General features: G+C 42.1%; 2 pseudogenes; both read left to right on the forward strand.

Moving 5' to 3' along the window:
* Positions 1 to 3,008: 3,008 nt before the first annotated feature.
* Positions 3,009 to 9,580, forward strand: LOC106698369 (annotated as a pseudogene).
* A 5,697-nt stretch (positions 9,581 to 15,277) lies between these two features.
* LOC102439261 overlaps positions 15,278 to 15,833 on the forward strand; it is a 6,440-nt pseudogene continuing 5,884 nt past the window's right edge.

Consider the following 15,833-nt stretch of genomic DNA (forward strand, 5'->3'; position numbering starts at 1 on the left):
CCTCAGTGACCCCTAGCTGGTTTTGCTCAGTGGATAGAGCATAGGCCTGCAGACTCAAGGGTCCCGGGTTCGATTCTGGTCAAGGGCACATGCCCAAGTTGCGGACTTGATCCCCAGTGGGGGCCATGCATACGGCAGCCCATTGATGATTCTCTCTCATCATTGATGTTTCTATTTCTCCCTCTCCCTTCCTCTCTGAAATCAATTATATATATATAATGTCCTCAGTGATGTCTCCAAGATCAGGTAGGGGAAACAGAAAAGTTTTTTAAAATATGTTTTCATTGATTTCAGAGAGGAAAGGAGAGGGAGAGAGAGATAGAAACACTAGTGAGAGAGGCACATCGATTGGCTGCCTCTTACTACTGCCTCCTGCACGCCCCACATTGGGGATCAAACCTGCAACCTGGGCATGTGCCCTGACCAGTAATCAAACTGTGACCTCCTGGCTCAATCCACTGAGCACACCAGACGGCCAGACAAGTTTTTTTTTTTTTAATTTATCGAGTTATTGACTTATGCATCTCTATTTTATGAAATGGATTTGAAGCAACTGTCAATTGCAAGATATATCATTTCCTGCCACTATACCAGCATGGACAATAGAACTAAGCTAGGGCAAGATGATAAGAATCCCTTTTATTCATTTTGCTTTAAAATTTTTTTAATATTATAGCTTTATGCTGTATATAGTTATGTTATTATCTTCTTTTCAAGTGGGCAGAAAAGTAGAGAATACTATAAAACACCCCCAGTTTAATAAAAATCTTCACATTTTTTGTCAGATTTGAGTTTTTAAAAGAAAGCAGAGCCCTGCCCAGCTGGGTGTGGCTTAGCAGTTGAGCGTCGACCCAAGAACCAAGAGGTCACTGGTTCGATTCCCGGTCAGGGCATATGCCCGGTTGCAGGCTCGATCCCCAGTGTGGGGTGTGCAGGAGGCAGCCGATCAATGATTCTCTCTCATCATGGATGTTTCTATCTCTCTCTCCCTCTCCCTTCCTCTCTGAAATCAATAAAAATATATTAAAAAAAAAAAAGAAAGCAGAGCCCTGGCTGGATAGCTCAGTTGGTTATAGTGTTGTCCTAATACACCAAGGTTGCAGGTTGGATCCCCGATCAGGGCACATACAAGAATCAACCAATGAATGCATAAATAAGTGGAACAACAAATCAATGTCTCTCTCTCTCTCTCTCTCTCTCTCTCGCTCTCGCTCTCAAAATCAATAAGTAAAAAATTAATTAAAAAAAACAAAGCAGAAGCTATACAGTTGAATACCCCTTGGCACCCATCCCCTTTCCTCCCCCAGTTACCACTGTCCTGAACTTGGAGTTTACCATGTCCATATATGTTTTGTTCTTCAACTTTATATGACTGTATCCATCAATTTCATAGTATTTTGTCAACATGATATAATCTCGTTTTGCACAACTGGCATGAACACTGTATGGCCCCTATGTTGGTAGTGCAACTCTAGATATCCCTTATACTCACAAAGGCCTCTTTTTTTAAAATATATTTTTATTGATTTCTGAGAGTAAGGGAGAGGAGAGAGAGATAGAAACATCAATGATGAGAGAGAATCATTGATTGGCTGCCTCCTGCACGCCCCATAGTGGGGATCAAGCCCACAACCTGGGCATGTGCCCTGACCGGGAATTGAACCATGATTTCCTGGTTCATAGTTCGATGCTCAACCACTGAGCAACACTGGCCGGGCCTCACATAGGCCTCTTAAGGGGCAGAAGACATCTTATGATTCCCATTTGACTCAAGAAGGAACAAAGGTTCGAAGAATGAAGGGGAGCCTCGAGACCTTCAAGGGACAGAGGCCTAGGCTGTGGTCAACTGGGTGGTACTGTGAGTCATATCAAGACAACTAGTGTGCTACCCAGCCTGTGTAGCTCACTGGTTGGCGTGTTGTCCCATGCACCAAGAGGTCACCGGTTCGATTCCCCGTCAGGGCACAGGCCTGGGTTGCAGGCTCACCCCTAATAGAGGGCGTGCAGGAGGCAGCCAATGAATGTTTCTCTCTCATTGATGTTTCCATCTCTCTCCCTTCTTCTCTCTTTAAAAATCAATAAAAACATATTTTTAAAAATGCAGTTTACAAAAGAAAGAAAAAAAGTCAACTGTGAGCAACTGGAGAGCAGGCAAGTGGGAGGGAGTGGAGTTGAGGGTAGGAAGGAATGGTAGACAAGTGAGGACAAAATAAAAGTGCAGAGTCTGAGGAGGGAGCTGTATGGCTTTAAATCTAGTAGCGACTCTCAACCGGAACTTCAAAAAACATTGATGCCTGGGACCCACCTCCAGAGATTCTAATGCATTGGCCTGCTGGGCGGCCTGGGCAGCAGGATGTTGAAAAGCTTTCCAGCGGATTTTGGATGCAAACCATTGAGTAAGCAAAGCAATTTGTCAGGCAGTGAATTGGTTGAGGGGGTGGTACTCAAAGGCTGTTTTGTTAACATTAATAAGATCTTAGACCTCAAAGCCTGGCTTGATAATGCAATGTAAATAAGGTACTGAGATCTTAGCCCCAGATTCTATGGACAGAAATGGGCTAAAATGAGAGGTGATAATCTGCTTTCCTCAGTGCTGTTCATACTAGTCTTAAACTATGTGTTCAGTTATGGGGCTTTTACTTGAAGGGGAGAGTAGCAATTTTCACCACGACTGCCAGTAACCACCACAGGGTAATAGAATTCAGTAAACATTCTCTCTAAGTACTTCCTTTATGCAGGCTCTGTGCTGCACTAAAATAAGAGAAAATGGCAAAATCACAATCCTTGCCCTCAAGCTTACACTGAGGGCAACCCAGACACATTATACAACAATAAACACAATGTGCTGAATGCTAGAGATAAGTTCAAAGCACAGGGAACAGAGGGCAGACAACACCTAACTCTGCCCCAGGAGTCTCTGCCCAGGGCCTCAGAGTGGGCTTCACAGGAGTCACAGGACAAGTAGGAGTTGCCTAAGGGCATCCTTGAAGCTGGGGGTTAGGACGAGCATGCGCAAAGGTTCAGGTGTCAAGGCACCTGCAGAAGGGCAAATAGTTTGATGCGGTAGAAGCACAGGGAATAAATATGTGTGGGGGAGAAGCAGGTGATGAGGCTGGGGGCGGGGCTTCCCCCTGCAGTCAGCTCAAGCAATCATCAAAGGGAGGAGTGTGCAAAGGACAGCGAGGTCCTAATGGAGGAGAGGGCATCTAACTTAGGGCGTGGTCGGTGAGTAGAAATTTACCAGGCTGGGATGTGGGATGGATGGGGTGGGGAGAGGAGGGGGAACAGTGTGAGTAAAGGAGTGGAGGCAGGATGAGCCTGACGTGTCAGGTACAATGAAGGAACCAGCAATCTGGTAGAAATGATCAAAACCATCTGGGGCGCATTTTGAAAATATCACTGCCTGGGTCCCACTTCCCCTCCTCCTGTAAGGATTCTGATTGATATGGTCTGGGGGTGGGGTCCAGGCCTTAGTATTTTATTTTAAATTTATCTGGGAAATGTAAATATTTCAGTATTTGTAATACGTTTTTTATTGATTTTTAGAGAGGAAGGGAGAGGGATAGAGAGATAGAAACATCGATGAGAGAGGAACATCATTGATTGGCTGCCTCCTGCACCCGCCCCCTACGCCCGCACCCCCCTCCCCCGCCCCCGACTGGGAATCGAGCCTGCAACCTCTTGGTTCCTAGGTCACCACTCAACCACTGAGCCACACCCACCAGGCTATTTTTCAGTATTTTTTAAAAATCTCCCAGATGATCCTAATATACACCTGGGCTTGAGAGCCATAGCTATAGGGGAGCTGGTTAGGACACTGGGGGAAAGGTAGGCTAGAGCCAGAAAACAGTGATGATAAATTGGCTGATATATATTGAATTTTAACTATGTGCCAGACATTTTTATTAATCTATTTAATCCTCATCGCCCTGTGAGGATAGATACTATTATCCTTATGTGGCAGATGAGTAAACAGTAATTTGACCAAAGTCCTATATCAAAGTAAGTGGCAGGCAGTCTGGCTTCCAAACATATCCTAGAAAGACTTGTATTCCAAGCCAAAGAGCTTGGGTTTGCTTCTGTGCCAGTCTTTATTAATTTAGTGTGTATCTGTCCAGAATTTCTTTATGCATATATAAGCAAATATGAGTATGTATTCCCCTGTTTCTTACATAAAAGGTAGCATACTCGATACACTGTTTTGTATCTTGCTTTATTTTTAGTTAATCCTCACTGGGGAAGATTTTTTCCATTAATTTTTAGAGAGAGTGGAAGGGAGAGAGGGAGAGAGAGAGAGAGAGAGAGAGAGAGAGAGAGAGAGAGAGAGAAACATCAATATGAGACACATGGATGGGTTGCCTCCCACACGTGCCCCACCCAGGGCTGGGAATCAAACCTGCAATCCAGATATGTGACCTTGACTGGAAATCAAACCCACCACCATTTGGTGCATGTGCAAGAGTAGGCCTTCCTTCCCCCGGCTGCCAGCACCAGCTTCCCTCTGGCACCTGGGACCCGGGCTTCCCTCACAGCTCTGGCTTCTTCTGGAAGGTCGTCCAGTCTAATTAGCATATTACTCTTTTATTATTATAGATATCCTGGAAATCTTTACAAATCAGTACATAGAACCCAGCCGGTGTGGCTCATGGTTGAGAGTCGACCTATGAACCAGGAGGTCATGGTTCAATTCTGGTCAGGGCACATACCAGGGTTGTGGGCTTGATCCCCATTAGGGGGCGTGCAAGAAGTAGCCAATCAATAATTCTCTCTCATCATTGATGTTTCTCTCTCTCCCTCTCTCTCTCTCTGAAACCAATAAAAATTTATTTTAAAAAAATCAGTACATAGAGAACTTCCTCTTCTGTTATTTAGTGATATACTACTTAATTTCCCAGCATTTCTAGATCTTCCAGTTTTTATATTGTTACTTAGGATATCATGTATTTCCACTATGATCAGAGGATGAATTTCTTCTTTTTTCTTTATTTTATGTTTTTTCTTTTTTTTATATTATTGATTTCAAAGAGGAAGGGAGAGGGAGAGAGAGATAGAAACATCAATGAGTGAATCATTGATCGGCTGCCTCCTGCACAACCCCTACTGGGGACCAAATCCGTAACCCAGGTATGTGCCCTTGACTGGAATCAAACCTGGGACTCTTCAGTCTGCAAGCTGATACTCTATCCACTGAGCCAAACTGGCTAGGGCTCTTTCTTTTGGGGGGGGGGAGGGGATGATGAATTTCAATCCTTTGAAGTTCATTAAGCTTACTCTATAGGTATTGATATGGTTAATTTTGGTAAATGTTCTATATGCATCTCAAAAAAGTTTATTCTGTTGTCATTGGCTGTGGTGTCCTGTATATGTCAATCATTAATTGTTCATATATTTTATATCCTTCCAGACTCATGGAGTGGGAAGAAGATGCTTGGGTCTGAGTTTTTAAATAAACTGTTAACCAATCCATCTTTGTTTTTGGATGCACTCTTCCTTCCAGAGATACCTGGTACTGTTAATTTTGAGTATCTTGGGGATTCCACTTTCAATATGTTTTGTACTGGTCTCAGCCTATCAGTAAGCAGTGTTGTGTCTGGACTGGCCCTTGTGTTTCTTACTGTGATTGGAAGACGCCCTTTAGCAATAACCATCAGGAAACTTTGACAAGATACAGGTTTATTACTTACTAGACCCGGAAATTACACAGCACCAACTGGGGCCACAGAGGGAGAGGAGGAGGGGGAGAGGGAGAATGCGTCTGGGGTTCTGTTTTTATTGGGGTCAAGGATAGGGGCCTAGGGTTTGGCTGGCTCATTCTTTGTTAGTGAATTTAAAACATAAGAGTGGGAATCTAAAATGCAGTAAGAGAAAACAAACACGTAGCCCAAATGGTCAGCTATTGAAATCATTCCATTCAATCAGAAAAACATTTTTTATTGAATCTATTGGGATTACAGTGATTAATAAAAATATACACATTTCAGGTATATAATTCTACAACACATCATCTGTGTTCTGTATTGTGTGTTCATCACACCAAGTCAGGTCTCCTTCCATCACCATTTATCTCCCCCTTTACCTTCTTCTATTATCCCCCATGGAATTTAAAATTTTTAAAAACTTCTACATGGTTGGGATTTTATAAAAGTATTAGTTTCTTGTAGCTGCTGTAGTAAATTACCATAAACTTGGTGGCTTAAAACAATGAAAATTTATACTCTCTCTCAAAAAAAGAGAGAACTCAACCAAGATCTCTAAAACAAAGGAGCCTAAGTAGGGGGAAGCACCTGGCTTTTATCTAGTCTAGTGGCTGGGAATGTGTTTATTGGAAGTGGGTGCCTCTTTGAATTGGACGTCTCAGGCAATCAAAGCTTAAGCCGGCACTTGCATTACAAAAGAGAACAAAAAACAAATGTTAGGGCTTACACTGTGCAATAGTTTGCTGACTTTCATCCTCCCAGCTGCTGGTATATTATTTAGTTTTCTATGGTCTGCTTTATCCATTACTACTCATCCACATTTCAGAATTTTCCTCTCCAATTCTTTTTGTCCTTATGGATTGATGTCTTTTTGTAGGTATACTTTGAAGAATTACTTAATTTTTGAGTGGGTAATATGCATATACTTCAAAAATGAAAAGGTGTGCAGTGGAAAACTTCCCGCCATCACTGTCTGTCTACCCAGTGTCCACCCTCCCCACACATTCATCATTTATTATTCATTTATCATATAATCTAGTGTTTTCATATACTCTCTCATTGATAATGATTTTTAAAGATATATTTTTATTGATTTTAGAAAGAGGAAGGGAGAGGGAGAAAGAGATAGAAACATTGAGGAGAGAGTAGGGGGCATGCAGGAGGCAGCCGATCAATGATTCTCTCTTATCATTGATGTTTCTATCTCTCTCTCCCTTTCTCTCTCTGAAATCAATAAAAACATATTTAATCAATCAATCAATCAATCAATCAATAATAGGAGTTAAGACCTATAAGGATGCCTTTTATTCAGTTGGACAAACTAATAACTGGATCATTTGGATTTGCATCTTCCATAATTGGTGCTGAGAGAGAAAAGTGAAGTGGTGGGTTTTCCCTTGGTGTCTCCTGGAGGACTTATAATATGGAACCTAAGGCCATGGGTCTAAAATAGGTGGTCAGTAGTTGCTAAAGAATGACAGGACTTGATTTAATGTTTGAGTCCTACTAGACACTGAAGGTACAAAAATGTATGGTGTCTGAGGTTCAGATGGAGTTTGAAATTTACTAGATCCAAACCTAACAGCTGTGTGACTTAGGCTTTGTCTAATTTTCTTATCTTTAAAATTTAGGTAAAGGCACTTACTTGAAGATCATGTGGACTTAGTAGAATGGAAAGCATTTATTAAACAACAAAAGGAAATTTCTGTGGGAGTAGAGCTTTAATATTCTCATCACCACCACAACAAAATGGTGATTATGTGAGGTGGATGATATGCTAACTAACCTTATTGTGGTAAACATTTCTCAATATATGTGTATAAAAAAAATCACCACATTCTACACCTTACACTTACTCAATGTCATATATCAATTATATCTCATAAAGCTGAAAAGAATGTCTCAAGGAAAACCTACTTACCCACGCCCCACTGGAGAATTAGATTTTCTTCTTCCATTCTTCTCTCCTTCTCCTTTTCTTCTCCTCCCCTTCTTTTTTTCATTGAGGTGAAATTCACAAAACATAAAATTAACTATTATAAAGTGAGCAATTCAGTGGCAATGAGTATATTTACAATGTTGTGCAACCACCACCTCTATCTAGTTTCAAAGTGTTTTCATCACCCCAAAAGGAAACCCTGTACCCATTAAGCAGTTGCCCACACTCTCCATCCCTCAACCCCTGGCAACCACTGATCTGTGTTCTGTCTCTATGGATTTACCTATTGTGAAAGCATACAATGTGTGAGCTTTTTTGTCTGGCTTCTTTCACATAGCATAATGCTTTCAAGATTCATCTGCATTACAGAATGCCTTATGTACTTCATACTTTTTTTATGACTGAATAATAAATATTCTATTGTATGTATATACCACGTTTTGTTTATCCATTCATCTGGTGATGGACGTATGAGTTGTTTCCACCTTTTGGCTGTTGTACATAGTGATGCGTGTACAGGAATTTGTTGAGTACCAGTTTTCAGTTGTTTGGGGGAATCTACCTAGGAATGGAATTGCTGGGCCAGTTGATAATTCTATGTTTACGTTTTTGAGGAACCGCCAAACTTTCCACAGCAGCTGAAATCGTTTTACATTTCCATCAGCAGTATGAGGGTTTCAATTTCTCCATATTCTTGCCAACATTTACTATTATTTTTAAAAAATTTTATTATAGCCATCCTAGTGAGGATGGTATCTCATTGTGGTTTTCATTTGCATTTCTCTAATGATAAATGATGTTGAGTATCTTTTCATGTGCTTCCAAGACATTTGTATGTCTTCTTTGGAGAAATGTCTATTGAAGTCCTTTACCCACTAAAAAATCTAATTTTTAAAAATATCTTATTTTAAAATATATATTTTTATTGATTTCAGAGAGGAAAGGAGAGCAAGAGAGAGATAGAAATATCAACGATGAGAGAGAATCATTGATCTGCTGTCTCCTGCACGTCCCTGCTTGGGAATCGAGCCCGCAACCTGGGCATGTGCCCTGACCGGGAATCGAACTGTGACCTCCTGGTTCATAGGTAGATGCTCAATCATGGAGCCACATCAACTGGGCTGTTTTTCATTTTGTTGTTGAATTATGAGTTCTATTATATTCTGGATACTAGACCCTTATAAGATTTGCAATTACTTTCTCCTATTCTGTAAGTTGTCTTTTCACTTTGATGCACAGAAGTTTTACATTTTTATGAAATCCAATTTATCTGTTTTTTTTCTTTTGTTGACTGTACTTTTGATGTCATACTTAGGAATTCACTGTCACTCTTTGCCACAGTTACTGTGAGGATAAAGACCCTTCTCAGCAATCAAACTGTCAACATCCCAGAAAATGTTGACATCTCTCTGAAGGGGCACACAGTTATTGTGAAGGGCCTCAGAGGCACCCTGTGGAGGGGTTTCAATCAAATCAATGTGGAACTCAGTCTCCTTGGAAAGAAAAAGAGGCTCTGGGTTGACAAATGGTGGGGATATAGAAAGGAACTGGCCACCGTTTTCACTATCTGCAGTCATGTACAGAACATGATTAAGGGTTTTACACTGAGCTTCCGTTACAAGATGAGGTCTGTGTACTCACTTCCCCATAAATGTCGTTATTCAGGAGAATGGTTCTCTTGTTGGAAACAGAAATTTCTTGGGTGAAAAATACATCCACAGGATTCGGATGAGGTCAGGTGTTGTTTGTTCAGTATCTCAAGCCCAGAAATATTAGTTGATTCTTGAAGAAAACAACATTGAACTTGTATCAAATTCAGCTGCTTTGATTCAGTGAGCCACCGCAGTTAAAAGCAAGAATACCAGAAAAATTTTGGTTGGTATCTATGTTTCTGAAAAAGGCACAGTTCAGCAGGCTGATGAATAAGATCTAAGTTGTCCAGCTATAGAAACTGCAAGATTCCAAATGATTTCTCAGACTTATTTGCAATATTATATTTATTGAATTCATTGGGGTGACACTGGTTAACAGGTCCCAGGTGCACAATTATACAATACATAATTTGTACAACGTACTGTGTGTTCACTACTCCAAGTCAAGTTTCTGTCCATCACCATTTATCTCCCCTATACTCTTCTCCACCTCCCTCTACTCCCTTCCCCTGGCAATCACCACACTGTTGTCCCTGTCCATAAGTTTTTTTCTCTTTCTTTTCTTTTTTTTGTTTTGGTGATATTTTAAAGATGAACCCTAGCCAGTTTGGCTCAGTGGATAGAACATCGGCCTGTGGACTGAAAGGCCCCAGGTTCAATTCCAGTCAAGGGCACATGTCCAGGTTGCGGGCTCGATCCCCAGTGTGGGGATGGGCAGGAGGCAGCTGATCCATGATTTTCTCTCATCACTGATGTTTCTCTCTCTCCCTCTTCCTTCCTCTCTGAAATCAATAAAAATATATTTAAAAAAATAAAGATGCCAAAAAAGCCATGTATTGATTTGGAGGAAAAGAAAAAAAGAATTCATTGGCAAGGTCATGAAGATTTACTGGAGCCTCTTCTTGCGGTGGCCTCAGCTCATGGCTCTTGGTATCTTGGAAAAGCTCCACTTTGAGATGAACATTGTTACCACTCATCTTCACTCTTTGGCCCCATTTCCATCCCAGCCCCAAGCCCTAATGGAAAGAAGGCCATTACACTGCCCAGGATCCTTCCCTGTGTGCCCAATTGCCAAGTGACCAAGTCAACCCATGCCTAGGAATTCTCCCCTCCCCGTGGCCAACATTTTGTATTTCCATCAATCATGTTGCTACCTCTGGCTATAGAAGAGCAGCAGTGAATTAACTTGGTTGACGGTGTTTGGTACCTACCACCCAGTAGTAGAATGAAATTAAAATTATCTCCAAATCTTCAAGAATTCAGAACATTGATCTTTCAGCAAATTAGCTTTCATCAGTTGGGTTGTAGGTGAGTTGATGGTTTGGTGAATTGGCCATTTAGTCTATTGGATTTTTTTCAAGAAAGTGCTATCTTTTGATAATAAAGAAGAAATAAGAATAGAGATGTAGATCTGGTTATTTTTGCCAAAAGAAACACAGGAAGGATAAACCATAGATGAATGCAATTGTTAACCCCAAGGCGAGGTTGGACATCTGAGAACTCTGAAAGCAGCTAGAGTTCACAGGAAAGGGCAGAGTACTATGGAGGATGGAGCTGCACAGAGAGAGAAAGTGTTCCCTTCAAGTCTTCAAGCAGTAGGGATCAGCACATATATGTAAGCAAACTGCCTGAGGCCAGGGAAAGACCACTGAAAAGGATCAGAAGGAACAATACACAGAGGCGGGAAAAGTTCATCCCCAACATCTGCCTGAGTGGGAAAATCGATTAACACATGAGGCACTGAATAAGGATCACAGAAAGGTATTGCTTCAGTACCAAATTAGCTCTAGACTATCAGTCAAATTAGCCCTGGACTAAAGGTTATTCAGGCCTGCCCTAAAAAACTTAAATGCAAGCCTCAACAGTATCAAATTGATTAACTGTGTCCCAGAACAAATTTTTAAAAATATATTTTTATTGATTTCAGAGAGAGGAAGGGAGAGATAGAAACATCAATGATGAGAGAAAATCATCAATCTCCCCCACCCCCTACCGGGGATCGAGCCCATAAGCCGGGCAGGTGTCCTGACCTGGTGCATGGGACGATGCTCAATCAACTGACCCACATCGGCCAAGCACCCCAATTTTTTAAGTACAAAAAAATTCAGCACTCAACAAGGTAAAATATACAATGTCTGGCATGCAATAAAATATTATCAGGTATGAAAAGAAGCAGGAGACTACAACCCACATAGGGAAAAATAATCCATAGAAAATGACCCAGATGATCAATCCAATAGACAAAGAACGTCAAAACAGCTTTATGTTCAAGAAGGTGGAGGAAAGCATGAGCATGACTGAAATATGGCGCCCAAGGAAGACCCTTCTCTGCCCCCACCCCACCCTCTGCTCCTGGACTCAGAGCTGAGATCCAGTCCTTGTTCAAGAAATTATGGTCGTGACTCATTGAATGGTGGAACTGGCTGGAAATCTGCTTCCTGGAACCTGCCAGAAATCCACCATCTAGGGTGCCAAAGAAAGTTGTTCATGGGAAGGTGAGTCATCAGAGGCACTCTGCTACAAAGCTATATGTGAGGGAGGGTGTCAGGGGAAGTTGCTGGCCACTGGGTGCTGCTGGCTGCCTTGCACAGCAAAACACAGGAAAATGGAGAAGCTGTGAGTGCTTCACTGTCTGATGGGAGATTCCAGGGAGAAGCTGCTGGCCACTGGGTGCCGGTGGTCACCTTGCACTGGAGAACCTGTGATGCTTCAGGACGCTGGTGCTGGAGAAAGCTGCGTATGCTGCAGCAACCTGCTGAGTGGGCCCACCAGAAGCAGGAAGCAAAACCATTTTCCTCCTTGCAATGTCTTTCCAGTGCCCTCTACTGGCAAACCTTCGGTACCAGCTGGTAAAGGAAAAACATTTAAGCGGACCAGAGCCATTTTCACAGAACAGGCATAAAAGATGAATTTGAAGCCAAGAGACAAAAATCAATAAGTGGAACAGTCCACCCGTTTGATTACTCAGCTTCCATATGCACCCTTCCACACGTATTTGAATTCTCCTACAACAAAACAATTCTACAAGATATATCTAACAAGATATAGCTACCCTTCTCACAAGAGAGGAAGTTTCACTCTTTCCTCAAATTATATCTCGAGTCATTATATTCATTGCTGTTTAGATTAATTATTCCTCAAATTTAGTCATAGTCCCACTAATATTCCAGCATCTAAAGATGAAATTAATTTCCAATAAGTATTCGTATATAAAATTAAAATGGGAAAGAAACAGCAAAAGAAAATGACTTGCATATACAAATAAATACAGAAATATAACAAGCAAGAAGAAAATAAGCAAAGCTACAATAGTACTCATTTCTGTAATTGTCACAAGGTTGTAATTGCCATCACTGGCTTCCTTCTTCCACTATCCATTCTGTATTTTCCCTGCCTTCCTCCAGAACCTCAGATGCTCTCTTTACCTGATGGAGTCACCCAAACTTTAATTCCTGAAGAGTTTGAGTCCTCAATCATCCTGCCTGTTTTCAGTTCCTATAGTTCTCCATTAACTTTTACTGTTGGGCACGGAAGTACTAAGAGGCATCTCAGATACTCCTGTGGGTTGCAGACATAATCTTCCTTGCCTCCACAGCGTGGCAGCAACTGTTTTCCCCTTAGTAATGAAGATCAATCGCTCTAGCTAGTAAATTAACTCTACTTCCCCTCTCTCTTTTTTCCCCTGTAGTTTCTCTGGCTTAGGAGCCCAAAATATCCAAATTTTCTCACTTTCCAATTCAATGGAATCATTGTTGTGCTCCCTGGTTGAGGCCTCACCCACTGGCAAAGAGGACTTATTAGAACTTAAGGCACAGTGTCCCTAGCTTCATTAGGATCTTCCCACACATACACACTCCAACTTTCAGGATACTATTCCTTCCCAGTAAGTGCAAGGCTGGGAGCTTAACTTGCCTTGTAATTAAGCCTGTAGTACTGAGATTTTGGGTTTGATTTTCAGTAATCTCAGCCCTTCAGCTACAGGAGATAAGGCTCTCCTTCAGGGCACACCTAGAAACTTTTGAATCATTTATGGTGCTTGAGCTGGGGATTCCAATCCCTGAGCTCATCTTCTGTTGCACCACTTTGTCCAGAGACAGTAGGAGCAACCAGCCAATCTCATTCTATTCCTTAGTTTTCAAAAAAAATATTTGAAAGTATCATACACACAGTCACCCAGCTCCTTGCTTCTTATTAGTTGACTATGTATCCAGTAGATATTTTGAGTGTCTCCATAGTCTATGTCATTAGTATCTTTCAATTTAATCAGATTAGAGAACCAATTCCAGAAACTTCAGAACCAGTTCACAAAACTCATTATTTTAAAAAAACTTTAATATATATTGATTTCAGAGAAAAGGGGAGAGAGACAGAGAGATAGAAACATCCATGATGAGAGAGAATCATTGATCGGCTGCCTCCTGCATGCCCCACACTGGGGATTGAGCCTACAACCTGGGCATGTGCCCTGAATGGGAATCAAACCACTGACCTTCTGGTTCATAGGTCGATGCTCAACCACTGAGCCACATCGGCCAGGCAGAAAACTCATTCTTAACATTCTATTCCTCCACTCCCAGTACCAAAATCTGTATTAGAGTTCTCCAGAGAAACAGAACCAAAAGGACATATTTATATATTAAGAGATTTATTACAAGGAACTGGTTCACGTAATTTGGAGTGTGAGAAGTCCCAAGATCTGCAGTCAGCAAGCTGGATACCCAGGAGACCTGATGGTGTAACTCCAATCCAAGTCTGAGTCCAAGTACAAAGGCTGGAGAAGACTGATGTCCCAGATCAAGGACAGTCAGGCAGAGAGAGAGTGAATTCTCTGTTGCTTAGTCTTTTTGTTTTATTCAGGCCTTCAATGGATTGGATGAATCCCTCACTTTGGGAGACACCTACTTTCCTTAGTCTACCAATTCAAATGTTAATTTCATCCAGAAACACTCTCACAGGCACACTCCAAATAGTGTTGAACCAAATATCTGGGCTCTCCATGGCTGAGTCAAGTTGACAAACAAAAATTAACCATCATGCCTGGCTCAGTGGTTGAGCACTGACCTATGAACCAGGAGGTCACAGTTTGATTCCCGGTCAAGGCACATGCCCGGGTTGCAGGCTCTATCCCTGGTGTGGGGTGTGCAGGAGGCACCTGATCAATGATTCTCTGGCATCATTGATGTTTCTATCTCTCTCTCCCTCTCCCTTCCTCTCTGGAACCAATAAAAAATCCTATATAATAAAAGGCTAATATGCAAATTGATCGAACAGTGGAATGACCTGTCACTATGACACACACTGACCACCAGGGGGCAGACGCTCAATGCAGGAGCTGCCCCCTGGTGGTCAGTGCACTCCCACAGGCGGAGCACCACTCAGCCAGAAGCCCTGAGCAGGCTCATGGCTGGTGAGTGCTGCTGCAGTGGCAGGAGCCTCTCTGGCCTCTGTAGCAGCGCTAAGGATGTCCGACTGCCAGTCGGACATCCCCTGAGGGCTCCTGGACTGCAAGAGGGCGCAGGCCAGGATGAGGGACACCGCCCCCCCCCCCCGGAGGCCCCCGGAGTGCACCGGGCCTCATATATAATTTTAAATTAACCATCAACAGGCACTTAGATTTCCAAACAAGCAGAGCTCATAGTTGCCAAGATGGGGAACAAACATTCCATGAGTGGGTTATTAGGTGAAATAGTGAGAAGAGCCACTCCCACTTCTACCCCTTAATTTCAGGACCCATTTATACTGGCTATGGGGAAGACAGAACCATATATTGGTCTGTGATTCAAAGCATATACTACATCCTATAAAACAAAACCCCATTCTTTCAGGGTGCTGTTTCACAACTAGCATCATAACAGAGTCTGCAAAGCCATTCCACCTTTCAATTAGGCCATCTGCACCCAGATGATGTGGCCTGTGATGAGACCAGTTAATTCCATAGGCATGGACCCATCACTACACTTCCTTTGCTGTGAAATCTGTTTCTGGATCAGATGCAATGCTGTGTAGAAGAGTCCACAGATGGTGGTGCTGGCACAAACATTATAGGCAGGGAAGGGAAAACCATATCCAGAAAATGTGTCTGTTCCTATGAAGATGAATCTCTGTTCCCCTCCATGATGAAAGAGGTCGATATAAGCAACCTGTCACCAGTGGCTGGCTGGCCGGACCCCAGAGCAAATAGTGCCATGTTGAGGACTCAATTTTGGTCTCTGCTGATGGCAGATTTGGTAGTCTGCATTAGCATGAACCATGCCATCCTCAGTAAGGGGAAGTTCAAGTTGTTGAGCCCAGGCACTATATGCCTTCCAGTGGCATTCACATGGGGCACAAATATCTTCACTGTCTGTGTCCATTCAGAGGTCTATCCACTTCTCTCTTCCCCAGACTTCCTTGTCACTAATATTTCAGTCCTGTTACTCCCAAGTCCATGGCCACACATCATATATATATATATATATATATATATATATATATATATATATTCATATTCATATTTCTTGTCCATCTCTCAAGCTAGACACAGTGGACAATGAAAATATGCTGGTT

Source organism: Myotis lucifugus, unplaced genomic scaffold (genome assembly GCF_000147115.1).
Source record: "Myotis lucifugus unplaced genomic scaffold, Myoluc2.0 scaffold_169, whole genome shotgun sequence".
Lineage (NCBI taxonomy): Eukaryota > Metazoa > Chordata > Mammalia > Chiroptera > Vespertilionidae > Myotis > Myotis lucifugus.